Source organism: Oryctolagus cuniculus, chromosome 8, assembly GCF_051225735.1.
Source record: "Oryctolagus cuniculus isolate XC-2025 breed Fujian yellow rabbit chromosome 8, ASM5122573v1, whole genome shotgun sequence".
NCBI classification, from domain to species: domain Eukaryota; kingdom Metazoa; phylum Chordata; class Mammalia; order Lagomorpha; family Leporidae; genus Oryctolagus; species Oryctolagus cuniculus.
In genome coordinates, this window is record NC_142874.1 from 70345807 (window position 1) to 70373179 (window position 27373).

Sequence of the window (27373 nt, forward strand, 5' to 3'; positions counted from 1 at the left end):
CATGGTAGGCAACAGCTAAACCCACTGTGCCATCACCACAGTCCCCAAGACCCTTACTACTTTTTTTTTAAAGATTTATTTATTTATTTGAAAGTCAGGAGGCCGGCGCTGTGACGCAGTGGGTTAACACCCTGGCCTGAAGCACCAGCATCCCACATGGACGCCGGTTCAAGTTCCGGCTGCTCCTCTTCCAGTCCAGCTCTCTGCTGTGGCCCAGGAGTGCAGTGGAGGATGGCCCAAGTGCTTGGGCCCCTGCACCCGCATGGGAGACCCAGAAGAAGCTCCTGGCTCCTGGCTTCAGATCAGCGCAGCTCCGGTCATTGCGGCCATCTGGGGAGTGAACCAGCAGATGGAAGAGCTCGCTCTCTGTCTCTACCTCTCTCTGTAACTCTGTCTTTCAAATAAATAAAATAAATATTAAAAAAAAGAAAGTCAAAGTTACGCAGAGAGAAGGCAAGGCAGAGAGAGAGAGAGGTCTTCCATCCTCTGGTTCACTCCTCAATTGGCCACAATGGCCGAAGCTTCGCCAATCCGCAGCTAGGAGCCAGGAGCTTCTTCCAGATCTCCCATGCAGGTGCAAGGGGCCCAAGGTCTTGGGCCATCTCCCACTGCTTTCCCAGGCCATAGCAGAGAGCTGGATCAGAAGTGGAGCAGCCAGGTCTCAAACCAGCGCCCATATGGGATACTGGCACTTCAGGCAGCAGCTTCACCTGCTATGCCACAGAATTGGCCTCAACCCTTATTCTTAAGAAATAATATTTCACAGACAGGGAAAACATTCACAAACCTAGATATAAATATATAAAGACAATAGCATAGAAATCATTTTTCTAAATGCCAAAGGAAAAGAGTGGCTGAAATCCAAACGGCCTTTGGTGAAGTGAGTGGTTCACAAACTGAGACTTAATGGGGGGGATCCCTGGGCAGACTGAGCAGGAAGAGGAGTCCAGTGGAAGGGAGGACGGGTTGTTCTCCAGCTCCAGTCTCTCCTTCCTTCCTTAAAGAATCCTCTGGGTTTAGCTGGATATGTCGTCACGTGGAATAAAAAATACCACTCCCAGACTCCACTGCCGCCAGATGTGCACCTTTGGTTTACGTTTAGCTGACAGAACACAAATGAAAATGTTGTGTACGATTTCCTGGAAACGTCCATAGAGGGAGGAGGGTCTTTCTTCAGCCCTTCCGATGTCTCGATGACTGGAACACTGACAAAATGGCGGCCGCGGCAGCAACAACAGACATCCTGAAACAAGAAGTAGAAATGGTGTACTGAGGCCAGTGGGTACCAGAACTGAAGGCGCTGAGGGCAGTGGGTACCAAAACTGAACGCGTCTGGGTCTCTGACACCACACAGTGCATATGCACCTGAAATGTGCACCCCCGGAGTTCATTCCCACGAGAGAGAAATGGATACCTGTTTTCTTGAAACCCCCCCCCCCCTTTGGAGGTTTCCTACCAGTGGAAATAGCATCTACTCATAATAGACATGTAAGTTCATAACAAAATCAACTGCCTAATAAGAAATCAAAACGGCAGATACCAGAACGTATTTCCAAAGGAGTGATCAGGTAACGCAGTTAGAGGCTTGTTACTCCTCAGGGCCAGGCAGACAGGTTTCCAACTGGAGACCAAGGGGATGGGGAGAATATCTGAGACCAGCTCTGAATGAGGCTGTCATGCTTTGCAGAGATTTATTTTCAAGCAGAGGTCGCAGGGTCGAAAAAGAAAAATAAGGATCGTTTCCATGAAATAGCTCCAGCCAATTCCCACCAAACTGGGCTAAAAATAACTACAAGCCAAAGTTGCAGGGAAATTAAACATAACTCCTGGTCCATTTTCTTAACCCTTAACGACTGCTATCATTGAGTTGTAAAATAAGCCAACAAAATATCAAGCATGTGAGAAGTCACCACCCCTGTTACTATTGCATTTTGGAAAAAAATGATAGGCAGACAAGATAAAAGACATCAAGTTTGTTTTTTAAAAATATGAGATTGCTGTTATTTTTCCTGTGTCTCAAAAGAGATATTTGAATTTTTGGAAAAAAAAAAGCACATCTAGTATGAAACAGTATTTTCTTAAATATCAGTCTGTACAATGATGGTAATTAAATTACTGTACATTTAGTAAATATGATTTCCTGGATATTTAACTCATTCTTTCTCCCCCCAACTGATGAAGATCAGTAGATAATCCCCATTTAACTTTTTTACTCTTTCTTATGTCTTGCGTTTTAAAGTTCCATTTGGGATGGGCATTTAGCGAAGTGGTTAAGCTGCCACTGAGGACATTTGCATTCCATGTCAGAGTTCTGGGGTTCAAGTCCCAGCTCCACTTCCAATACAGATCCTGCTTATGTATATCCTGGGAGGCAGCAGAAAATGGCTCGAGTAGTTGGGTCCATGCCACCCACCTGGAAGACCTAGATGGAGTTCCTGGCTCCCAGCTCCACCTAGCTATGCCCCAGCTGTTTTGGGTATTTGGGAGGTAATCACCAAGTGGAAGATCTCTCTCTCTCACTCTCTCTAGCTCTTTCTCTGTTTTTCAAAGAAATAAATAAAACTCTAAGAAAAAAAATTTTTAAAAAGAAAGATGCATACATTTGCTAGAGTGGTGTTCCCATCAATATATAAATCTTCTTAGCAGGTACAGCATTGGGACATACAGGTAAAGCTGCTGCCTGCATCACCGGCATAGCATACCAGCACTGGTTTGTGTTCTGGTTGCTCCACTTCTATTCCAGCTCCCAGCTAATGCCTGGGAAAAGCAACAGAAGATGGACCAAGTGCTTGGCCTCTGCAACCCATGTGAGAGACCAAGATGAAGATCCTGGCTTCTGGCCTCAGCCCTGGCTGTGGCAGGCATCTGGGGAGTGAACCAGGGAATGAAAGATCTCTCTCTCTCTCTCTCTCTGTAATTCTGACTTTCAAGTAAATAAATAAATGAATCTTTAAAAAAATCTTCTTAGGGTCCTTTATAGTTTGACTTAAATAATATATTCTAACTCAATCACCATCTATAATACAACATCTCTGTGCTTTTTTTTTTTTTTTTCAATCATCCCAACTATTCACTCTGGATTACGGGTTATCAGTAGTCACTTCATCAAGAGATCCACCAGAAGTTTATCTGTCCTTGCTTAACCTGACCTTTCTGTGCTCTCTGACAATGATCAATACTGCCTACTTCCAGAACTTTCCTTCTTTCCTGGTCACTGTATCCTTACTTTCTCTCTGCGTGTTCCTCTTACCTCTGAGCAATTCTTCTAACTCACCTTCGCTGGTCCCCTCTTACAACAGTCTCTAAAGTGGTAACCTTCCCCCGAGCCTTGATCTTGGCATTTTCTTGCATTACACATTTCCAGTGTTCAAGGACCACTCACGTGTTAATGATTCCCAATTATACAACATCACTGTCTCTGGACTCTGTCCAGATAGTCACTGCTGTCCACCTGTAGTATTCTGCATGTTTCACCCTGAAGATCCCCAAAGAAGTAAAACTTGTTCAAAATCAAACTTACTCCTGAAAGCTCTTCCTTCCTCTTCCCCACACTTATCCACACAACTCCTATTTGTCCTACATCTAAACATCTCCACATTCACCTTGAACTCTTAATCCCGGTTCCCGCTGTTCAACAATCCGCTGCACCATTGCAAACATTACAACAGAAACAAACAAAATGGGTGTTCTTCCTGCCTTTCATTTCACCCCATTTCCATTAAACATACCACTGCTTGGGGAGTTCTTCCAAGACTATGAAGAGAGCCACTTTCCTATCCATACCTTACAAGGGCCACTTCTCCTCTGGTTCAGCATACTCATCCTCAGCAGGGTATAGGACGCCGTTCACAAGCTGAGCACCTGCCATTCTGACTCCTCCACCACCTTCCACATATTCACGCATGCATGTTGCACCCTCCTGGGATACCATGTTCACTAAGTACATTAGGGTCTTTGTCTCTTTACTCACGCATATCCCTCTGACTACAAAATTTTTCCCTTCTTTTTCTGGTTGGCAAATTCCCCCTTGAGAATTCAGTCTAGTAGCCTCCCTGCTGTGGCTATGTGGAAGCCCGCTTTTCCATGCAGTATTCCATATGCTCTTTCTTGCATTTCCTTGGGCATTCTGTACATGCTTTCATTACAGCAATTGCCACCATGATCTATAGGCATTTTTTCACAGGATTCCTTTCTGAGGAAAGTCACCATGCCTTAATCACTTCTCTTTAACAACCACCAGGCACAATGCCTCAATGTTTCTGTTATGGATACTAAGCAGAGAAGATGGGTAGGCAGATGAAAGATATATGGTCCTGAGTTTCTAAGAAATAATATTAAAGATCAAAAGATTTATTTTGTAGGCAATATAAAATAAATTTGCTAGCATTACACCATATGGTAGAACCACAAAAATTTACAAAGAAGCAAATTTTCGTTTAATAAAATAATATGCTCTCTGATCCTTGGAGTTATCCAACTGGCAAATAGGAACTCTCAAGAGTTAATGAAATTCCCATTGCCAGATTCTGGCCAAAAAAAGATGGCCTAAGTATTCAATGAGAAGGGTGGGCTGTATTTAATTCTTGTATTGAATGGGGATTTAGATCACTATAAACTCCACTGGCCTGCTGCCATTCTCTGAAAAAAAAAAAAAAAAGGAAAACACAATTGAATGATTCTGAAATAATTTTTCAGTAAATAAGATTATTTGTATCTCTGCTCAATTTTGTATTTAAAAGCTAACTTGAATTAATTATAATGTGTTCAAAATAATAGTTCACTGAAATTTCCTAATTCTCTTATGTTCTGGGAGTGTGCACTGAGAGACTTCATTTATTTGAGCAGAAAACAGTAAATCACACTCTTTTCTCCTTACCTGAATTTGATCTACTAAGGAAGATGGACGTAGATTAGATAAATGATGCTCAAATATCACTTTTGTTACCAATAAATATAGATAAATCAAGGAACTACACTCTCACCAACACTAGCTATCTCTCTATTCATTCATTTATATTTTTGAAAGGCAAAGACAAAGACAGAGACAGACAAAGACTTGCCATCCTCTGAGTCACTCAGATGCCCCTTAACAGCCAGGGCTGAGCTCAGGCACAGCAAGGAGCCAGGGAACTCAGTCCAGTGTTCCCACAACTACTTGAGTCACGGTGTTTTTCATGTATGTATTGGCTATTTGGATGTCTTTTTTTGAGAAAATGCCTATTGTCACTTTGAGAAAATGCCATTTTGCCATCTCTCTCTCTCTTGATTTACTTAGTTACCTGAAAGGCAGAGTAGAAAGAGAGCAGGAGAGACAGAGAGATCTTCCATCTGCTGATTAACTCCCCAAATGGCCACAGTGGCCAGGTCTGGGCCAGGAACTGCATCTGGGTCTCCTACATGGCTGGCAGGGGCCCAGGATCTTGGACTGTATCTTCTGCCGCTTTCCCAGGATCATTAGTAGGGAGCTGCATCAGAAGTGTAGCAACTGAGACTTGAACTGGTGCTCACACAGGATGTCAGCATCGCAGGCAACAGTTTAACAGGCTGCACCACAATGTTGGCTCTGATTTGCCTACTTCTTTTAATAGGGTTATTTGTTTTCTTGCTATTGAGCAATATTCTTGTATACTTTGGATAATAGTCCCTTATATGTTGTATGATATGCAAATATTTTCTGCCAAAATATGGGCTGTCTTTTTATTGTGTTGTTTCCCATGCTGTGCACAAGTTTTTTTTAGTGTGATGCAATCTCATTTGTTGCTTGGTAACTATAGTTAATAATCATTGTGTCTTTCAAAAATAGCAAAAAGAATGGATTTTAAATGTTACCACCAAAAAAAGGATATTTGAGATAATGAATATATCAACTCACCTAACTTGATAGTTCCACAGTGTACACATGCGTCTCAACATAGTATGTCATCAAACATACATTTGTTATTTGCTAATTTAAAATAAAACAAGCAAAAAATGAACAGTTGTGTTACTGACAAAGCTACACTCTTCTGCAAGCCTAGTACATACCTCACGCCCTGAAAATACTCACCCACCCAAAGCTCTATGTTTTGTCTGTTGAGCTGGCCTCGAGATAAAGGCTAGAGCTGAATAAACGCTAGGAGGACTCAGAGGACCTGTAGCCAACTCTGCTTTGCTGCTTCTCCCATTTCCAGCAATTAATGGAGGGAGACTGAGTGAGCGATGGAGAGAAGCTACAAATGCTGCTCTTCTAAAAACTCTTCCTGAGAATTAAAACCATAGGAAGAAGCGTTCTAATATCTTCTTAAAGCAATGCCATCTTTCAGTTTGCCTGCCAGTCTACAGCTGGCTTTATGTATCAGAGGACACAATCTTGCTTCTTTGCTATTTGGAAGATTAACAAGTTAGGTGCTGCACGACAGACTAACATTTTTGTTTAGAATTGCTTATTTTGTGGTTTACTTATGCACCTGTGTGCTTAACGAACACTTATTAGATGCCTATCATTCTTCCGCTCTTCTGTGCAAGTGATCAAAGCCGCCAGCAGTGTCCTTAAAGGCCCAGGTGTGTACATGCAGCGTGTCGGAAAGTGTTTCTGAATGGCAAGCATGGCAGAACACTTGATATCCGTAAAATATTTTCACCTGCAACAAAGTCGATTAACACAAAGAAGCATTTGCAGAGTAGAATGGAGGAGTTTCCAGGACCTGGAGTGAGGCATTTTGAGCTGGTTAAGAACTAAATGATTTAGGGAGCTGTCCATTAACCATTCACAATACCCCCTGCATCCCTCATCTTGGAGTAATTCCAACCATCAGATCCTAGAGGTCTCGCCGCTTTGGAACCTGCATCCAAGCATTTACGTCTATAACACAAGGACCAAAAATATTTTACTTCTGAGTCATTAGAATCTGTACAAAAACGAGGCATTCCCCAGCAGCCGTTGTATTTGGTAGCACGCCATGCAGGAATGTGTTCTGTATCTGAATTCACAGGGGAAATAAAGCAGTGCTCATATTAAGGAAATCCATTTCCTCCAAAAAAGACAAAGTATGACAAAGATTGTTTTTCCACCTTAATGTAAATTTCATCACATCAGCAGTGTGCTGTGCAAACTACCACATGGGAAGGCTCTCACGGGTCCCATCCACGGAATACACAGGCCCAGGAGGGGTGGACATTATCACCTCCACGAAGGCACTTCCTCCACGCAGCTCTGCAAGCCTACTCTGGTGAATCAACTCCTTTCTCTTGAAGTTTTGATTAGTTGCCCTCTTTCGGGACAAGCCAACATCAGGAGAGTTTTTGTTTTCTTTTGCTTTTGTTTGCTTTTCCCTTTCCTGTCTTTTTCTCTTCCCAGATTTCATCCCAGTAATTGAAAAGTCTGACCTGCAAATCTGACAGTTCAACTTATCTAGGGCTATCTCTGAGTACAAGGTCAGCGTTGTTGCAGCCTGCATCCTGTGCAATTATACTCTTTGGCTGGCACTGCTGAACAGGGGCTGAAATCCATCAGGTTCTAGTTAATCTGCCTTGAGTAACCACAGCTGGCTGGCCGGAAGAAAATGATTATGAAATAAAGTTTTTGTGTCTCAATAATAGAGATTGCTGATAGGCAGGGCAAGATCTATCTCAGGTTAACCTTTCTCTACAAGGGAAGGCAGTGTTAAATGTGAGGAACGAGGAACTGTTTCCTGAACGTCTTCTGCATTTCCTAGTTTATCTCCTTTTTTTCACCCTTAACCCAGTTCCTCCCCACCCCCCAGTTCCTGAATTTTCATCACACTTCATGAAATACACCTTTTAACCAGTAGGATGATTTCTAGACAGATCAGCTAGAAGGTTAAGGGACATGAAATGAACTTCCTTACTCTAATTAGTCTTCTAACAGAATGTTGTTTTAAGAATCCATTTATCATATTAATGTTGAGGCTGTGAGTTCCACTACGGAGAGGATAACAATGCATTTACATGGTGAGCTTGGATAGGGAGACAGGTGGCATGTGTTGTGGTACAAGCTGTATACTCAACAGGTAAAACGGACCTACAGAGCTGAGGAAAACTCAGCTCAGCACACTTCCAATCCAACAATGTTGACCTTTTCTACTAACCAGACATGATCAGAAAATGGTTTACCTGGCAACTATGAAAAGGCACAGATACTGGTCTGGAAGTTCAGAGCATAGATTCTGGAGTCAGACCTAGCTCTACTATTCAGCAGCTGTGTGACCTTGGGAAAATTACTTGACCTCCCTGCACCTGTTTTTCAATTGTAAAACGGAGATAGTAATAATAGTATCTGCCTTGTGTGGATCTCCTGAGAATGAAATGAGTTAACATAGCTACAATACTTAGAACAGTGCCTGACATTTAATAAGCGCTGTAAGTGTTTACTGTTGAAGATCTGAAAACAGCTGAAGAAACAAGATGGGCTGGATCCTGATCCTGTTGGATAGTCAGTACAGCTTGCGAGGTCTTTAGCTCTAAATTCTTGTGTTTGATACTTGACTTCAGGCTGTTAACATTTAACCAGAGGCTCATAAATAAAACGAACCATGGTTAAACTCATCCCGTTAATGTGTCTACTCATGAGAAATTAAGAATGCACATAAAAACGGTATGCCATGGATTTTGTCAGTCAGGATAAGAGGAGAGCAAGAGAGGGCAAGAGAGAAGGGTTTTCTAGAAGCTGCTGAGACTGGACACGGGGGTTCCACCATATCATTGTCCGTAGAGCACATGGCCAAGATGATGGAAGAAGACCTTCCTGAGGAGGAACGCATGTAATTTCTGGGTTTCTAGGCTCGCTCCAGCGTTCATGCCCTAGCTATTGCACTGACTCTTCTTTCTTCATAATTACATCCCTAACGTAAATGCATCCAGCAATGATCCTGAATTACATCCTCTTAATTACATACCTTCTGCAAATGCATGCCAACTCCCCCTTGTCAGCATTAAAGTCACTTGGCTGGCGCTAAACAAAACAAATGCACAAGAAAACACTCACAAAAGAAAACTGCCAGTGGGAGCTTTTGAAACAAAAGCCAAGCTCAGGAATAGGTATCTCTAATAATTTATTTTAATTTGGGGTTTTGTTTGAAATTGGGGGGAATTGCTTCTGAGTCATGTAGTCATGTTACCACTCTTCTTTTTCATTTCTGTAACCTTCTCTGAGTTTTTAAAACATAACACCAGCAGAAGGTGCAGGACAGAGTCTAGATGTCCCTTGTATGTTTGTTTATAAGGTTTTCAGACACAGTACATACATTTATGTGTTTTTGCTGATCTTGGAATAACTTCTTTTATTTAAGCCAAAGCTATAAAAGTCAAAACATATAGATTCTCTTTAAATAGAACAGAATTCAACAATCCATTCGTGCATCACTATGATATATATTTTATAATCTAAAATGGAAGTTTTCCATAGTATCCATTCTCACCATAACAAATCTACATAGGTCTCACTAAGGTTAAGAAAACTCATTCAGGTGTCATAATGGAAAGATAATTTAAATGTGCTCTCAAAAGTAACATCTGTCAGTTACAAGCTAAGCATCTTTGAATTTAAGTTTGATTCTTCAAGGGATAAAGTGACAGTATTTTCAATTATTGAGAAGAGACTGTTAGCCAGGCATCATCTTCAGGAATTCATAATGGGTAGAAACTTAAAATCTTCTTTTGTTCCTGCATTTTCGTCTCTCGATGTAAGGAAGAGAATATATATAATTAAATCACTTAAGTAAATATTAAAACACCAAACTATGTTAAACATACTGCTATAAAAATAGGACCTTTATAAGATCCAAACTTTCTGGTTTCATCTGTTTTTTGTATTTTTTTTTAAACAGTGGTCTTTTTTTTTCTCTTTAATAATTTTCAGTGGTGCTTGTGTTTCCATTTCTAGCGTGAGCTTCCTAACATCTGTTTTCCATTTTTCTTTAATTTCCACTCACGACCTTTGGCCTATTTGCTGTGTTTGGAAAAAAACAGGAATTAAAGTTGACATTATCTCTATGCCTTCTCCCAACTGCATAAATTCACATTTTTAGCTGGCCTTATATCTAAATACAGACTTTCTAACCACAAAACTCATCTTTTGTTTGGAGGGAGTTTCATAATGTTCACAGCAGAGATCTGAAGCGCAGTGCTTAGGGTGCTGCGATGCTGCCAGGGACGCAGGTGTGCCGAATATTTGTTCTGGGCCTGGGGTCACTGGGGAAAATGCTCCAGACTAGTCCAGTGCTGCAGAGAATACTCGAGCTGTCACACAATGTGAAGTTCTTTTGAGAAATATACCATTTAGTTTCTCACGTGAAACTCAAAAATGTGATGCTTAAATATAATGAAAATCATCTTACAAATATACGGATTTTTTAATGAGGCAGGGAGCAAGCAGTTAGCCTAGTGATGAAGATGCCTACCTCCCGTTTCAGAGTAATTGGGTTTTGATTCCTGACTCAGGTTCCTGCCTCCATTTTCCTGTCAATGCAGACCCTGGGAAGCGGCAGTGAAGGCTCATGGAACTAAGTTCCTGCCACCCACATGAGAGACCAGGATTCCATTCCCAGCTCCTGGCAATGGTCCTGGCCTTGTCTCGGCCACTGTGGGAATTTGGTGAGTGAACCAGCAGATCAGAGCTCTCTCTCTCTCTCTTTCCATGTCTCTCTTTCTGTCTCTCTGCCTCTCAAATAATTTTTCAAAACCATTAAGCAAATGAGCAAGTACTTAATAATGTTATATAAGAAACAAAAAAATTACTTAGCAAAAGTAATGAAAAGGTGGAAAGGAATTTATTGTTATATTAATGCACACTATACATTAAAAATTGGAAATCTTGAACCACATGGAACTCATAGAAACAACCATTTTAAATAAGAGGCCGCGGCTCACTAGGCTAATCCTCCCCCTTGCGGCGCCGGCACACCAGGTTCTAGTCCCGGTCGGGGTGCCGGATTCTGTCCTGGTTGCCCCTCTTCCAGGCAAGCTCTCTGCTGTGGCCAGGGAGTGCAGTGGAGGATGGCCCAAGACCTTGGGCCCTGCACCCCATGGGAGACCAGGATAAGTACCTGGCTCCTGCCATCGGATCAGCGCAGTGCGCCGGCCGCAGCGCGCCGGCAGTGGCGGCCATTGGAGGGTGAAATAAAGGCAAAGGAAGACCTTTCTCTCTGTCTCTCTCTCTCACTGTCCGCTCTCCCTGTCAAAAAAAAAAAAAAGAGAGAGAGAGAATGAATAGTTGAGAGATTATCCAAAGGAGCCCCATATTTTTAATGACATTGAATGTAATGTATACTTTCATACCTCTTTTCATTTTATTGAGTTGTAATTTGTACCAAAAAAGAACATAGATCTTTTGTATACAACTTAATTAATTTTCCATATGTGCATGCTGTGTCCTATGCCTTTATAAACAAAATATGGCTAAAAGATTATAGTTTTCTTGATACCCCTGACTCGGAAACTGTTGCATGAGAACAAAATAATGCCTCAAGGGCTGATGGTGTGATGAGAACTCTTCACCCCTACAATGAGAACTTGGCTGTGTTCTATCTTGTTTGGGTTCTTTTTAGTTTCCAGTAGATTTATTTCTACAACTTTTATTGTTTTAACTTAGTTATCTTTACATCCCTGGGGTAAAGCATGGCAAATAAGATGTTCAACAAATTTTTATAGTGAAAAGTTCAATATCGGATACCCATGCTTGTGAGCATTGTAGCTATAATGAGGGTGAATATTTTTCAGCATTCTGTCCTAAAGAGATACATATTAGTAATGTTGATGAGCCTTTTGAGAGTGACAATTTTTTACATATCCAAATTGAAGTAAGACTTGCTACGTTGGCTTTCTGTCAGTTCTACTGACTGTAGAACTGCTTATGCCACCAACACAGGCTCTAGATCTACAACAATGTCTGGAAGGTTTCAGCCCGTCAGAACTTAACAGACAGAAAGCCAGTTGATGGAGAATGGCTAACGCTGCATTACGGAATGAAGTCCTGGGTAAAACGATTCCATAAACAGCCTTCTGCAGCCACCCGGAGGGCACATGTGGACTGTCTTATCTCTTTGAAAGGTTCAGAGTCATTTAGATTTCTTAAACTTCTCCACCATAATCAGACCTGGCAAAGAATCGTGCTGTACGATTTTGAAGAGTTTCTTTGATTTTTACAACAAACACGAGTATGCTCAGTTGGGATGAGTTGGAAGGAACACACCACAAGTTCAAGGTAAAGTGAAACATGCAGTTCTAAGACTCTAAGTTGCCATCCTCAGGAGAACCCCAAATCACACTCCACTTGACCCCAGTATGTGCTATCATGTGAATGCTATGGGGACAGCAAAGGAGTTCACAATCCCTGATGTTTAGTGGCCAGTGTCATGAAGGTCATCCTGCAGACGATTCCTACGAAGTCCAGGAATCACAGAAAGAATTCCCTGAGCAGCAGATCACTTAGAGTTAGGTCATTGATTATTATCCAAAACTCAGGACAGAAAGAGAGTTCTGTCATTGCCCAACACAGATGACTACAGGCTGCAAACAAAGTAAGCCCCACACTCACTCCAACCCTGCCTCAACATGCAAGGCCATTTCATCAGAAGCAGAATTAACAAAAGTCACAGCTTTTCCATTCTTCCTGGCATCAGCAACTAGTGTGACAAGTTTCCTCTACAGAGAGAATTACTTCCCATTGTATTCACGCAAAAGCTTATGCATATTTAAGTATACTTTTCTCTCTTTTTTTTTAAGATTTTATTTATTTATTTGAGAGGTAGAGTTACAGACAGTGAGAGGGAGAAACAGAGAGAAAGGTCTTCTTTCCGTTGGTTCACTCCCCAGTGTCTGCAACGGATCTGCGCCAATCCGAAGCCAGGAGCCAGGTGCTTCTTCCTGGTCTCCCATATGGGTACAGGGGCAAGGACTTGGGCCATCTTCTACTGCTTTCCCAGGCCACAGCAGAGAGCTGGATCGGAAGATGAGCAGCCGGGACTCGAACTGATGCCCATATGGGATGCTGGCACCGCAGGCAAAGGATTAACCAATGTGCCACAGTGCCGCCCCGAGTATACTTTTCAATATCAAGCAGCCTATGAACCTTGAAAGAGCACTACACCACAGGACAGAATATAAAATTTTTCAAGAAGACAAAAGTGGACCTCAAACAAAGGGATGGACTGTGTGATTTCTTTTATGTTTGTGATTCTATGGTAACTATTATTATCTACTTGTAACACTAACTTGGTCTCTAAATCTTTTCCTGCAGATGACTTCATTCAATTCTTTGAAGCAACAATTTTTTTATCTATTAATGCCTTCTATTTCTCAGAGAACAATGAGAAAGTAAACAAAAATGTTTTCCATGATGTAGAGAACTTTATAAATATAACAGGAATCCTAACAAAAGGTAACTATTTTTGAGGCCAGCTATTTCTGTTCCCTATCATGCTTGAAAATTAGGAATTATTTTTGGCTGACTTTGTATTTTTTCTTAGGTGTCATAAGAATGATTGTCCATGTAATAAAGGAAGATTAACATCCGAATCATGAAATTGGAAATGTAAATTATTTTATCTGGCTATCCATTCGGACAACGCTTTACTTAAATATGATTAAATCCACTCTCATTTTCTATATGTGTGACCCTCTACCCTTCGTTTCCTAGTTTCATTGTTTCTTTTTGAGTATGTCTGATCCTCCATTGCAAACCTTGTGTGCCCAGTGGTTATTCCCACTTTCTTAAAAAATAAAAATAAAAAAAAAAACTAATCCTGGCACAATGTAGGCATGCATTCAATGTCTGTTTCCTCCTCTTTCTTAAAATAAAGGTTCAAAGACAGTTCTAAAAGATCTAGTGAGCTTTCAGTTCTCTGAACTCCAGAGGCACTATTTTTAACAATTGCCCAAAAGTGAATAGAATTTGCCCTGGACCGATTCCGTGCACATCTCGTATCTGCTCACCCCCGGGCTCTTCTCCTCGTTTTCGCCTCCTGTGCCTCTTTCTCAGAATCAAAAGCCCTGGAGAGACCTTCTCAGCCTCCCCTCATTTTCCAGAGGAGTGGCCCCCTCTGTTCCCGGACAGGTGGAGGTCAACCACGTCTGGTACCCAACCCCTACCAGTGGCACTCATGGGGTTATCAACTCATCAGGGCACTGCATGGCAGGGTAGGAGAGCAGAACCTGAACGTACAAGCAATTAAGAGGAGAAAGAAGGAGAGAGAGGAAGAAAAGACGAGACAGGAAGTATCTGACAAAATAACTTCTCTCAGCTCCGCTTTCCTTCCAAGGATTTCAGCATGCGATGCCCCATGGGCTGCTCCAGGGACCCCAGGTGCATGCAATCTTGTTAAGCCCTGACCAGCGCAGTGGCTCAACAGTTTGCATTTGTTCCCCCTCCTCCTCTGCCAAACATCCATTTTTCCCTCCTCCTTCCTTCCCTCGGAACTGTATTTCTCCAAGAAAACATCAGCCCACAAGCTTCACCTCTTGTTCTGTTTGTTTCAGAGAACTGGGGCCACTTTGGCTTTATTTTATTTTTTGTGGCTTAAATATCTTATATCCTTCACAGCACCTGGCACAGTATGAAATATCTGGTAGACTTTAAATACACAATTTCAATTCTTCTGCAAGATCAGTATACACACACACACACACACACACACATCTGTGTGTATATCTTAATACTTTATGGAGACCTCAGAACTGAAGCTTATCTTTTCTCCTTTGTCTTTATGGGAAGTGTAAGTATTTGCTTTCACTCATTATTTATCAGGCGATAGTCATCAGATATATAACGTTTATATATTATCATTGAAATATTTTCAAAATGGGAGAATTAATATTTGTGGTTCAAAGCAGCAACATCTACTTGTATAACCTCCATTCTTAACTCTTGATTGTTCCAGAGTTTTCCATGCCGCTTTCTCCAGGCTATGAAATGTTGAGCAGAATGAAATGGTTGCAAGTAAGATGCAGATCTATGTAAAGCGTATCGTAGTGGAGCGCTTTTAATGTGGACTCTATCATCAACAGCTGTCTCATGTGCCAAGTTCCTGCGCACTGTGCTACTCCTCATTCCCTGGGTTCGAACTGTGCTGGTTCTCCCCACAGCACTATTGACAAGGTTCCCTTCAGTTCAGTGTCTCTAAGTGCTTGCCTTTACCTATCTCTTTACCTAGATTTTGTTTCAGTTTGGTTTTGTTTTGTCAAAGATGGAAACTGAGATTCAGAGGTTGCTTTCTGTAATGTCCGGCTTTTAGATTTTAATATGATACCTAGTACTAAAGCTCTCATAATCCAAGAAAGTTGTATTTATTCTCCAACATAATAGTGATATAAAGATATTTGCACTGTATTTAGTGATGCATGTTGTTTATTGGGAGTGGGGACTTGTGTCTACCCACTCATTTTCCCACGAATTTAAATTCAACCTAGTCGTTCCTATTTTATGCACTGTCACCTAATGAAAAGTGCTTGAGTGACATTTAAAAAATCATATTTTATTGTGAGTAGAAATAAGTACAGCCACTATGGAAAATATTAAAGAGATTCCTTAAAAAATTAGAAATAGAACACAATACAACCCAGGAATCACACTACTGGGTATACATCCAAAAGAAATGAAATTATTATATATATCAAAAAATACTTGCACTAACATATTTATTGCAGCACTTTTCACAATAGCCAAGACACAGAATCAGCTAAGATGCCATCAACAGATAAAAGGATAAAGAAAATGTGGTATATATGGAATAGAGAAGAGTATTCAGTCACACACAAAAAGAAAGAAGTCTATCATTTGCAGCAAAATGGGTGGACTAATGTTAAATGAAATAAGCCAGACACAGATTCTGCATGTTATTCCTCACATGTGGAAGCTAAGAAACATTCAATATGAGCATAGAATAATAATTACTAGAGGCTTGGAAAGGAAGGAGAGAGTTTGATTAATGGGGACCAAGTTGGAATCAGAAAGTAGGAATAAGTTTCTGGGGTTACACAGCACACAGCAGTGACTATAGTTCACAATTATCTATTATAAATTTTCTGATCAAGTTAAAGGGGAGGAGCCCCAAGACTCCTAGCATAAAGCAACCATGAAGAGAGGGGAATATTAATGAATCAGGTCTTATTATAAATGTAAACTAGAAAATTAGTACTCTGATCAGGTATAATGTATAGATGTATTAAAATGTCAAATTGTCCCCCATTAATATGTACAGTTAATATTAATCAAACTTTTTGATGTTTTGAAAAAATACAGTAATTTTTTGAAGTTTGGGGCTAAAAAATCCAAGATATATTACCACTAACTTTATCATGCTTTTAAATTAGCATTTATAAGTACATTATCTGAAATTCAAGATGAAATGTACTAAATCAAAACTCCTGTATTTGAACATACTCACAATTCACTGTGTTATGGTGGTTTGTACAAAATAAAGTGAAATTTCTTCAAAATTTGAGAGGAAGAGTTACAGACAGAGAGAGGGAGAGATAGGAAGAGAGGTCTTCCATCCGCTGGTTCACTCCCCAAATGGCCACAATGGCTGCAGCTGGCCTGATCCAAAGCCAGGAGCCAGGAGCCAGGAGCTTCTTCCAGGTCTCTCACATGGATGCAGAAAGCCCAGCACTTAGGCCATCTTCCACTACTTTCCCAGGCCATCATCAGGGAGATAGATAGGAAGAAGAGCAGCCGGGACTTGAACCAGTTCCCATATGGGATGCCAGTGCTACATTCACAGACTTAACTTGCTTAACTTAACTTGCAACGCCAGCCCCAAAGTGAATATATCAGATTTTTGGGATCTGCATCGTGATACAATAAGTTAAGCCACTGCTTTCAACGCTGGCATCCCATAGCAAAGTGCCAGTTTGAGTTCCAGCTGCTCTGCTTCCAATCCGGCTTCCTGCTCATGCACCTGGGAAGGCGGAAGATGATGGTCCCAGTGCTTAGACCCCTGCCTGCCACGTAAGAGACCAGGATACAGTTTCTGTTTTCTCTGCTTTTTCCTGGCCTTGGCCGGGCTGTTGCAGCCATTTGGAAAGGGAACCAACTGAAAGATCTCTCTCTCTCTCTCTCTCTCTCTCTCTCATTCCTTCTCCCCTTCTCAATCATTCTGCCTTTCATACTAATAAATAAATCTTTTTTTTTAACTTTTATTTACTAAATATGAATTTCCAAAGTACAGCTTATGGATTACAATGGCTTTTCCCCCCGATAACTTCCCTCCCACCCACAACCCTCCCATCTCCCGCTCCCTCTTCCATTCCATTCACATCAAAATTCATTTTCAATTATCTTTATATACAGAAGATCAATTTAGTTTATATTAAGTAAAGATTTCATCAGTTTGCACCCACACAGAAACATAAAGTGTAAAATACTGTTTGAGTACTAGTTATAGCATTAATTCACATTGTACAGCACATTAAGGACAGAGATCCTAGATGAGGAGTAAGTGCACAATGACTACTGTTGTTGACTTAACAAATTGACACTGTTGTTTATGGCATCAGTAATCTCCCTAGGCTCTTGTCATGAGCTGCCAAGGCTACGGAAGCCTTTTGAGTTCGCCGACTCCGATCTTATTTAGACAAGGTCATAGTCAAAGTGGAAGATCACTCCTCCCTTCAGAGAAAGGTACCTCCTTCTTTGATGGCCCTGTTCTTTCTACTGGGATCTCACTCGCAGAGATCTTTCATTTAGGTTTTTTTTTTTTTTCCAGAGTGTCTTGGCTTTCCATGCCTGAAATACTCTCATGGGCTTCTCAGCCAGATCCGCATGCCTTAAGGGCTGATTCTGAGACCAGAGTGCTGTTTAGGACATCTGCCATTCTATGAGTCTGCTGTGTATCCCACTTCCCATGTTGGATCGTTCTCTCCCTTTTTTATTCTATCAGTTAGTATTAGCAGACACTAGTCTTGTTTATGTGATCCCTTTGACTCTTAGACCTATCAGTGTGATCAATTGTGAACTGAAATTGATCAAGTGAGATGGCATTGGTACACACCACCTTGATGGGATTGAATTGGAATCCCTTCTTATTAAAAATCAGATTTTATGTACTTACCCCATTAAATAAGCTTATTATGACTTTTCTTCCCCTTTTTTAATTGCTACAATGCTATCTCCTTTACAATGTCTTCCTTCTCTGCCACTTAAAATGTGATTTATTTAACAGATGTTGGCAACATCAAAGTGCAATTATTGACCGTAAAACAACTTTAACACCTTCATGGGCTAATTACCAAAATGGCCTTTATTTAATTCTCCAAGGACTGATCTCTGAGAAAATTACAACATGGTGACAACATGAACAGAAAACTTAAAGTTAAGCCCTCATAGTAACAGACCAACAAAGAGGGGGCTGCTTGGCTGCTCCTAAGAAATCTGAACCAAATTAATATTTATACAGTTCAATTACAGCATTTGCCTAAAAACTGCTTTAGTGCTGTGAAATTGAGTGGTTTAACCCAATTTTTCCAGCCCAAAGAAAATAATTTTATTATATTGGCACTTGATCAATTCTTTAAAGAGACTACTGAATAGAGACTGACTCTCAGAAAAAAAGTTGAATTATTAAATAGCTGCTATGTAATTGAGAAGACTCTAGTATACCATTGGCTTTGGTGTTTTGATAGGAAAATTTGTGAAGATAACTAAATATTAATAATGCCTTCTGGTTCTTCAAATATAATTTGAGAAAAAAAAAGAACTTCTAAAGGAAAATATGCAATCAATGAACTAAATTCAGTTTGCACAAAAGTGACTCTTAACCCTTCGGAAATAGGATATACTCTACACAAACTGAGCACTGTCAAAACAGGAAATCTGGCTTCAGGTATACAATGACAATTTTATTCAAGAGAACGGTAATTAGTTTTCTATATTAGGAAAAAGCTTCAATTTTCAGACCATCTTCAACCATCAAGAACAACTTTAAAACAAGGAAAGATGAAGACAAACCCAATTACTTATTAGTAGTATCTGTGAAAACATCCTCAAAGTAACTCTAGTTATTAGTTCAAACTTTTATCAAAGACCTCATTTTTCCCGAACGTAGCAGACAACAGTCTCCTTGATTTATTACTTTCCAAGTACAGTTATCTAATGTTGTTTTTTAAATATTTAAATCTTGAAACAAAAGCCGAATACAATTGTTAAATTCCCTTTGCTTCTCTTCTAAGTATAATAGTACGTGATTCCTAAGTGTGAAAACAGATTTCCTCTCTTTGTGGGTTACTTGGGTAACAAATTTTTACAGATACGGTTTGTCCTTACATACAAATGATCACGCTTACTGATACATTTACATAACTAAAATACTGACTTCGCCTTTAGACTGTAAACAGAATTTGCAAAGTTTGTAGCAACTGGAAAAGACTGAATATCGATGGAGAGTGAGTTTAGCCCACAGGGCTGCAAAAGTCTCAAAACATCCTTCTAGGTCCATTGGAGCAGGCAAGAAAAGCGAGGCTCATCAAGGCAGGAAGAATCCCTGAGCATCTTCAACAGTTCTTTGATTCGCACTTGGGAAGGAGTCCTCTTTATGGGCTTCTTTTTTGAAAACCATTTATTTTACTGAAGTCTGATTGATATAGAAAAAGTTGTTCATATTTAATCCATGAGTTTGGGTGAGCGAAACCATCACTACAATAGGTAACATAAACCTATGTGTCGCCTCCAAGAGTTTACTTCTACCTTCATAGTTATTACTACTTTTGCATGTATGTGTGATAAGAACATTTAACACAAGTACTGCCTTCTTGGCATCTTTTAAGTCTATAAATACATCGTGTTAACTATAGACAACACTCTACACAAGAGCTCTCTGGGACTGATTTTGCGTAACTGAGATCTTGTGCTTTTTGACTGATACTTCCAGCTCCCCACTCCCTTCAATCTCTGGAAGCCACCATTCCACTTTCTGCTTCTATGAGTTTGACTGTCTTAGTCTCATCCTGTAAGTAGTCTCACGTAAGTTAGTCTTCTTGTACTGGCTTCTCTCACTTTACATAATGTGCACCACTTTCAGCAATGTTGTTGCAAGCAGGAGCATTTCCTTCTTAAATCGTGTTCCATTGTCTGTTTGTACCTCATTTCCTTATCAGCTTGTCTGTAGATAAATATTTAGGTTGCTTCTTTGACTTTTTCAAAGAATCTACTTATTTATTGGAGAGGTAGAGTTACAGACAGAGAGATGGAGAGACAGAGAGAAAGTTCCTCCATCCGCTCGCTGGTTCACTCCCCAAATGGCCAAAACGTCCGGAACTGGGCCAATCCAAAGCCAGGAGCTTCTTCCAGGTCTCCCACACAGGTGCAGGGACCCAAGAACTTGGGCCATCTTCTACTGCTTTTCCCATACCACAAGCAGGGAGCAGGTTCAGAAGACAAGCACTTGGGGTACAACTGGCACCCTTATGGGATGCTGGAGCCACAGGCAGAGGCTTAGCTGACTATACCACAGCGCCAACTCCTCTTTGTTTTGACTATAGCAAGTCAAGTCACAGTGAACTTGGGAGTACAGGTATCTCTTTGAGACCCTTATTTTAATTCTTTTTAATATATATCCAGTAGTGGAATCACTGGACCGTACATTCTAATTTTTTAAGAAGTTTCTATACTTTCTCCATAACAGCTGAACTAATTTGCATTCCCACTGTGTAAGGACTCTCTTTGCTACACATCCTGATCAATCTTCATTATTTTTGTATTGTTTATACTAACCACATTTGTGGAATTCTTGGTGTGTTTGCTGTATGTGTCCCCTATGGAAATCATGAGGAAATGGACTGGATAAAATTAATACATGACTTTGTTAGCCTGTTTGAACTGATATAAGAAAATATGGCAGGCTCTCTGTACTGACAGGTACTGTATCTATGGATTCAACCAACCAGAGATGGAAAATATTTGGGAGGGAAAATATAGCATCTTTACTGAACATGTATAGACTTTGTATTCTAGTCAATATCTCCCAAACAATACAGCAAAATAACAATTACATTGCACATAGGATTATGAGCAAACCCTATGCCATTTCACACAACAGACTTGAGCATCAGTAGATTTGGTATGTAAGGAAGGTCCTAGAATTAATTCCCTTTGAAGGTGCAACTGTACAATAAGCGGGAGAAAATGTTTATTTCTCACCATTCTGGAGGCTGGAAAATCTACTATCAGAGCGCTGATAAATTTGATGTTCCGTAAGAGCCCACTTTCTGGTTTGTAGACGGTGCCTTTTCGCTGTGCTCTCCCGTGGTGGGAGGGGTGAACGGTCTCTCCTGGGCTGCTTGTACAAGGACGCTCATTCCATTGGTGAAGATTCCTCCCACATGACCTAATCCTCTCCCCAAGGCCTCATCTCTAACACCACCCTGGGGATGAGGATTTCAAAACAGGAATTCGGGGAAGGAGGGGTTTCATAAAGCGTTCAAACCACAGCAGAAAAATCAGATGGCAAGTCAGCAAAGCATGTTAAAAATAAACAGGGTGGTTTCACTTGGCATTTTGATCTCCAGTTGCAATTGCTTTGTTGCAAATGTCAGGATTTCATTCTCTTTTGGGAGGGGCTAAGTAATATTCCATTGTGTGTAGAGACCACATTTTCTTTAAGCATCAGTTGATGCCCGCCTAGGTTTATCCTGTATCTTTGCTATTGTCAAGTAAATAGCTAAACACATGGGAATGCAGGTCCTCTTTCAGGTGTTCACATCCTTTGTATGTATTTCATTTCCTTTGTATACACTGCCAGTTGTGAGTAGCCGGGTCCCAAAGTAGATCTACTTTTAGTTTTCAGAGGAATCACTGAATTATATTACCTGCATGACAGTATACCTTTCTTTCTCCACTTTATGATCCTTGTCATGAATCCCTCACTTTGTGAGATTACAATTTCTGTTTTCAAGAAAAAAATAGCAAAGTGTGTGTGTGTATGATGATGTCTACCTTTGAAGTAAATTTGGCAAATGATAAAAAATTGTTACATTTTAAAATTTAAAAACAGAATTTAAAAATAAATAACAGAAATTCATGATATGTAACAGAGTTTTTTTTACGATTTATTTTATTTATTTGAAAGGCAGAGTTACACTGAGAAAGGAGAGGCAAAGAGAGAGAGAGAGGTCTTTCATCCGATGGTTCATGCACCCAATTGGCCGCACCGTCAGAGCTGCGCCGATCCGAGGCCAGGAGCCAGGAGCTTCTTCCAGGTCTCCCACGTGGGTGCAGGGGCCCAAGGACTCGGGCCATCTTCTCCTGCTTTCCCAGGCCATAACAGAGAGCTGGATCAGAAGTGGAGCAGCCAGGACTCGAACCGGCACCCATATGGGATGCCTGCACTTCAGGTCAGGGTGTTAACCCACTGTGCCACAGCACCAGCCCCAACAGAGATTTTTAGAAGATGAAGCAAATGAGTTTTACTTTTTATTCAAAAGTGAATAAAAAGACACAACAAATGTTAAAATATTCATACGGCACAGCTCACGGCACCTCAAATCACAGCTGTGTTATCCTGGACACAACCACCAATTGATCCCCCAGATGTCCTGCTCATTTGCAAAAGGCAGACAGACATTACAACTGCACAGCACGCTACAGCTCACTGTGGCCAGGCTGTGGCCAGATCTCTGCAGATGCACGTTGGCCCTGTCACACCTCCTTGTTTCATTTCCTACATGACTTTCTGATTTTGGCTATAAAAATTGCCACAGTGACTTAAAACAACATGAATGTATGATCTGACCATACTGTAGGTTAGAAGTTTGAATTCCACTGAGAAAAAAATCAAGTTGTAACCTGTACTGCTCTTCTTTCTGGAGGTTGCAAGGGAAGAAATCCATTTCCTTGCTTTTTGTGGCTTCTGGGGGTGGCCCACATCCCTTCACACGGGCCCCGTTCCTTCATCTTCAAGTCAACAACATCACATCTCCCTGATGCTCCACCTTTGCTTGCATCTCTATCTGATTGCAGCCAGGGAATATTCTTCAACTCTGAAGGACTAGTGCGATTACAGAGTCAGACCACCTGAATGGCGGAGGATAATCTCCCCTATTTTGAGGCCATCAACATAATCACACCTCCGGAGACCCTCTTGCCATGCAAGGCAACATATTCTCAGGTTCCAGGGATTGGGGTGTGCACATCCCACTCAGGCTACCACACCTTTACTCTGATTCTTGTAACCAGACTGTCAGCAGGGAAGACATTGACAGGTAAATGACATAACCAGGAATTTGCCCTTCATGCCTCTTGCTCCCTTTTCCAAATGTGTTACTCTCCGGTCTCCTTTCCCATGCTCTCACTGTGTGTTTACAGTTGATTGAATAGGCTTTGCAATGCACGCATCCTAATCTGGGCTGTCAGGCTTCCTGTTTCATGATCACTGATAGTCTTGCCTAGTATTATACCTGGGAGCAATGGATGAATCAAGACAATTTCCCCCAAAATAGGATTTTAGTCTTAATTGGCTCCCACGTGGATCCTCATAAGACTCTCAAACTCATAGGTAAGATATGATTCATTGCAAATGAAAGAATAAATAATTAATCTTATGTTTTTCCTAGAATAAAATACCAAATCAATCAGAAAAATTTTTTAAAAAAACTTGAGGGATAAGTAAGGTGAAATGGATATGTTTACTAAAGACACAGGTTTAATTCAGTAGAAACTAGGACTCAACATAAGATAATGCTTGGGTTGTCAGGACCAGTAACTGTAACTTCAGCATTGAGTAGAAATTGAAGTCAAAGATGGAATTAAAATGGGATAGAAAGAAAAGGCAGCCTCTAAGCAGGAAAAATTTTGAACTAGAAAAGTAATTCTAAAATTTTAATGCAGTGTGCCAAAAAAGCATGGTTTAGGCATTTGGGGCCTGATTTCCTAGATGAAGTTCTTCGTGAGATTTTATTTAATTCTTTCACTATTGAGGGAACACTGAGATGCTATAAAGGACTTGAAATATGTAATTTTTGTAGCTGAATCAATAATGCTAAAATGAATGCACAAACAGATGGAAATTGGTTAATATCCAAAGGACAACAATTAATTGCATTTCATTGAACACATTTTTATTTCTATGAACAAGAATCATTTGTGTTATTATCAGTTTTCGGTAAAACAGTTTCAAAGAGAATGAAAGGCTCGAACTCTACAGAATCAGAAACACAGAAGGGAGGGCTGCAAAATAATGCAATTTTCCACTGAAGACAACAAATAATCTTTTAGTTTATTTCAAAGTCTTTTACAATTGTCCCCTATTATCCACTGTCCTTCTGACAAAGCAACGAACTCAAAGAAAGAATATTCTTAAGTTTTTTAATGTCTTGTCTTTAAAGTTGAATCCTGTATCTCTGTCAGGTACCCATCCACTGCTTGTCTACATTAATTCAACAAACATTTACTTTTCCACATGCAATGAAATTGGAAAATATTAATGTAATACTTTGAATATTTTATACATCTCAAGTATTTAATTCAGACTAACCATGCTTTCCTTACCCAACAATCACAGCCAGAAACTGTGTCAAATGGTGCTGACCTACAGTCATAAAATACAACACCAGATGGGTCGCTCAGCACAAAATACTTTACTATTTGTTTAATCTCAGGATGATAAAGGTGTCTTTATCTTACTGGATCTTACTGCAAACCAAACTGCACAAACCAAAACTGAGCAAACTTAAAATTAGCCAGGATAAAATCCTGTCAACCATATTATGAAATAACAATCTCTAGAAGATTTCATATTTAATTACCTTATGTAATGGCACACTTTCAATGCTATAATTTGTTTAAAACACATGCATAGTACCTGAAATGCCATAAATGTTGAAAAGTATTAGCTAGCATTATTAATGCCAATGATGACATACCCATGTCTCAGTATCTATAAACATGACCAAGAAGAAGCATAAGACTACAAAGCACTCATTAATTAATTTTTAGACTCTTTTTGGCAAAAAAGAATAATTACAAATATGGATAATTACAAAAATGGATTCGGAAATTTGATACAGAAGGTGAAGAGTAAATTAAGGCTTTCTTAAATATTTGAAAAACATTCACGTTTCTGGGCTTTACTGTATTTGGTTCTTTATGTCTCCAATAGAAACCCAAAATATATCTTTTACGGTTTTGATCAAAATTACTCTGTGTTCCAATCAGGAATCTGTAAGAGTTTGCTATTATTTATATTTCCTTTACTTTTGTTCAGTTCAAGGCAAAAAAAAAAGGAAAAAAAAAATTCTGCACCTATGTTTTATTTCTAGATCTGTATTAGGAAACCCTTCCAACTACCCTATACTCTTCCCTCCCACTTAGGCAGGAAAGTGTAGATGTGGCCATCACTACCCTGGTTAAAGTAGGCATTCCCTTCAAGCACGAGTTAATACTAACCCTCACAAGGACTTATTTAACCTCAGCAAAATCCTTTCGTTTCTAAAATATTCCTTGTACTGAAATCAATAAATCACGGAAATCCCTAGTGGGAGAGAAACTTCCTGAGGTCTCAAAGGCCAGGCCAGAGTGGAACTAGTAAACACCAGTTTCTCACAGACATGCAATTAGAACATCTGTTTGTGTCTTCTACGCCTATTAAGATGTTTACTCTGTTAATTGTAGGCATAACATGGATATCCATCAGTATTTTTGTTTTTACTCGACTGTAGGAGCTCTGTAACAGGGTTCTAACTCTGGGTGACTACCTTGACAGTCCATTAGCAAGTTGTCTTTTGAAAGAGAATATGAGAAACGGCACTCGGTCGGAAGCAAACGATGAGCGGTGAAAGACAATCGTGAGAAAAATTTGGAAGGTTGTGATATGAACAAATGCAGTTCACTAGTGTGCTGCTTAACTAGTTCTGAAGTTTCCTGATTAGATTGATTATGTCAAAGAGAGCCACCTCTGGGATCCAGAGAGAGATTTTGAGCCTGGAAAACATTTTCAAATGTGAAGTTCACTAGCCTTTCCAGCTGTGCTGTTAATTTTCCAGCTTAGGTTTTTCTACTTGGAAAGAGAATAATCTTCTGTAATTTTCTTCAAACTTATATGCGGAAGACTTCCAAACATTCGAAAAACTATTCAAGGATTTAAAAATCCTTTAGCACCAAAATTAGCTTATGTCTTAGTTCTATTTTCCACAAACATTTTAAGTACTCCTGTGCTAGTGTGAAAAACTTAGAATTATCAGTTGAATTTTAATAAATGATCTACACTGTTACATTACATGATATAAATATAACAACCATAAATCCATAAAATTAAACTGTCTGAAATTTTTGAAGTACCAGTTGTGAAAATCAAAGATTATATTCTAGTGGTATCATAACTCTTCAGGGATATTTAAGACACAATATTTGAATTTCAGCTGCCTACATGTAAAAATACTTATATTTAATATAATCATTGTTTGATATTTACCCAGTAACTGATACTTGTTCCCGTTCACAGAAAAATGATTACATTATAGTAAGCGTGTGTATTTATTAAGCATACTTAATATTTAAGCTACACAAATTTATCAGCATTAAATAAACATTCTAACATCTGAACAATGAGTAAAAATACAATATTAACTCATCTTCACCTCTACTCACTATTTCTGACATTGAGGAATAATGGCAATGGCCATGAATAATTAAAATAAAGTGGAAGTAAAACATTTGGAATATTTATCAACACAATTGCCTGCTGTGGCCAACTCAGTCTCTGAAATGTACAACTGTTTGAGGAGTGGATTTCTATGTTGCCAGTCCTTTAAAAGAGGAAATGAAAAAGAACATAATACTCACCTGAAATTGAACCTCAGGTTGGACTTCACAACCACTCTTTAAGTTGAAATTTCTGAACTTCCTCAAAGGTAAGCACAAGTAACATAAAAATTCATTTGCTAAGTATTCTGCCTAAAATGATTATTTTTCAAACATCTGGAAACACTCTCTTGCCTTCCTCCTAAAACTTTAAGAACTGCAAGTTGCTGAAGCTTGATGAAGAAATTTAATGTCCTGGCTGTTGAACAGATAGTCTCCACATTGAAATTTTATCACTACAGGGCTTTCCGGTTCATAAAACGCCTTGGGATGGTCATGGTTAAAAAGTGCAACTTTAACAAGTTCCATGGAAACTCACTTTAATTATCCCTACCTTAGCTCCGAGAATCAACCTTCTCAACATACAGCTTCCACATAGCTTCATTGTCATCTAATCTATTGTCACCAAGTACAAGTGGCCTTACGACCTTCAGTGCTCTCATAAATCTCTTATCCTTAGTGATATATTGAAATTCTGTTTCTAAGTATAACCAGGACCGTGACTTCACCGAGGGTTGGATCCAAGCTAAGGTGATTTCCACATTCCTGTGCTCCTTATCCCCATCACAGATGGGATGGGAGAAAGCAAAG

The 27373-nt window shown here is 39.9% G+C and overlaps 2 long non-coding RNA genes across 3 annotated transcripts; one reads left to right on the plus strand and one right to left on the minus strand.

Annotated features, from left to right (window-relative positions):
• Nucleotides 1-775: 775 nt before the first annotated feature.
• On the minus strand, nt 776-26965 carry LOC138843489 (uncharacterized). 2 transcript variants are annotated; one of them, XR_011378255.2, is made up of 2 exons: nt 26765-26965; nt 776-1243 (listed from the first exon to the last, which is right to left on the minus strand). It is a non-coding gene; the product is annotated as an uncharacterized LOC138843489 (long non-coding RNA). The 2 variants fall into 2 exon arrangements; XR_016211987.1 differs by lacking the exon at nt 26765-26965 and adding an exon at nt 1541-1677.
• Nucleotides 10191-13735, plus strand: LOC149125044 (uncharacterized). Its single transcript, XR_016211988.1, has 3 exons — nt 10191-10590; nt 13235-13375; nt 13464-13735. It is a non-coding gene; the product is annotated as an uncharacterized LOC149125044 (long non-coding RNA).
• Nucleotides 26966-27373: the final 408 nt, after the last annotated feature.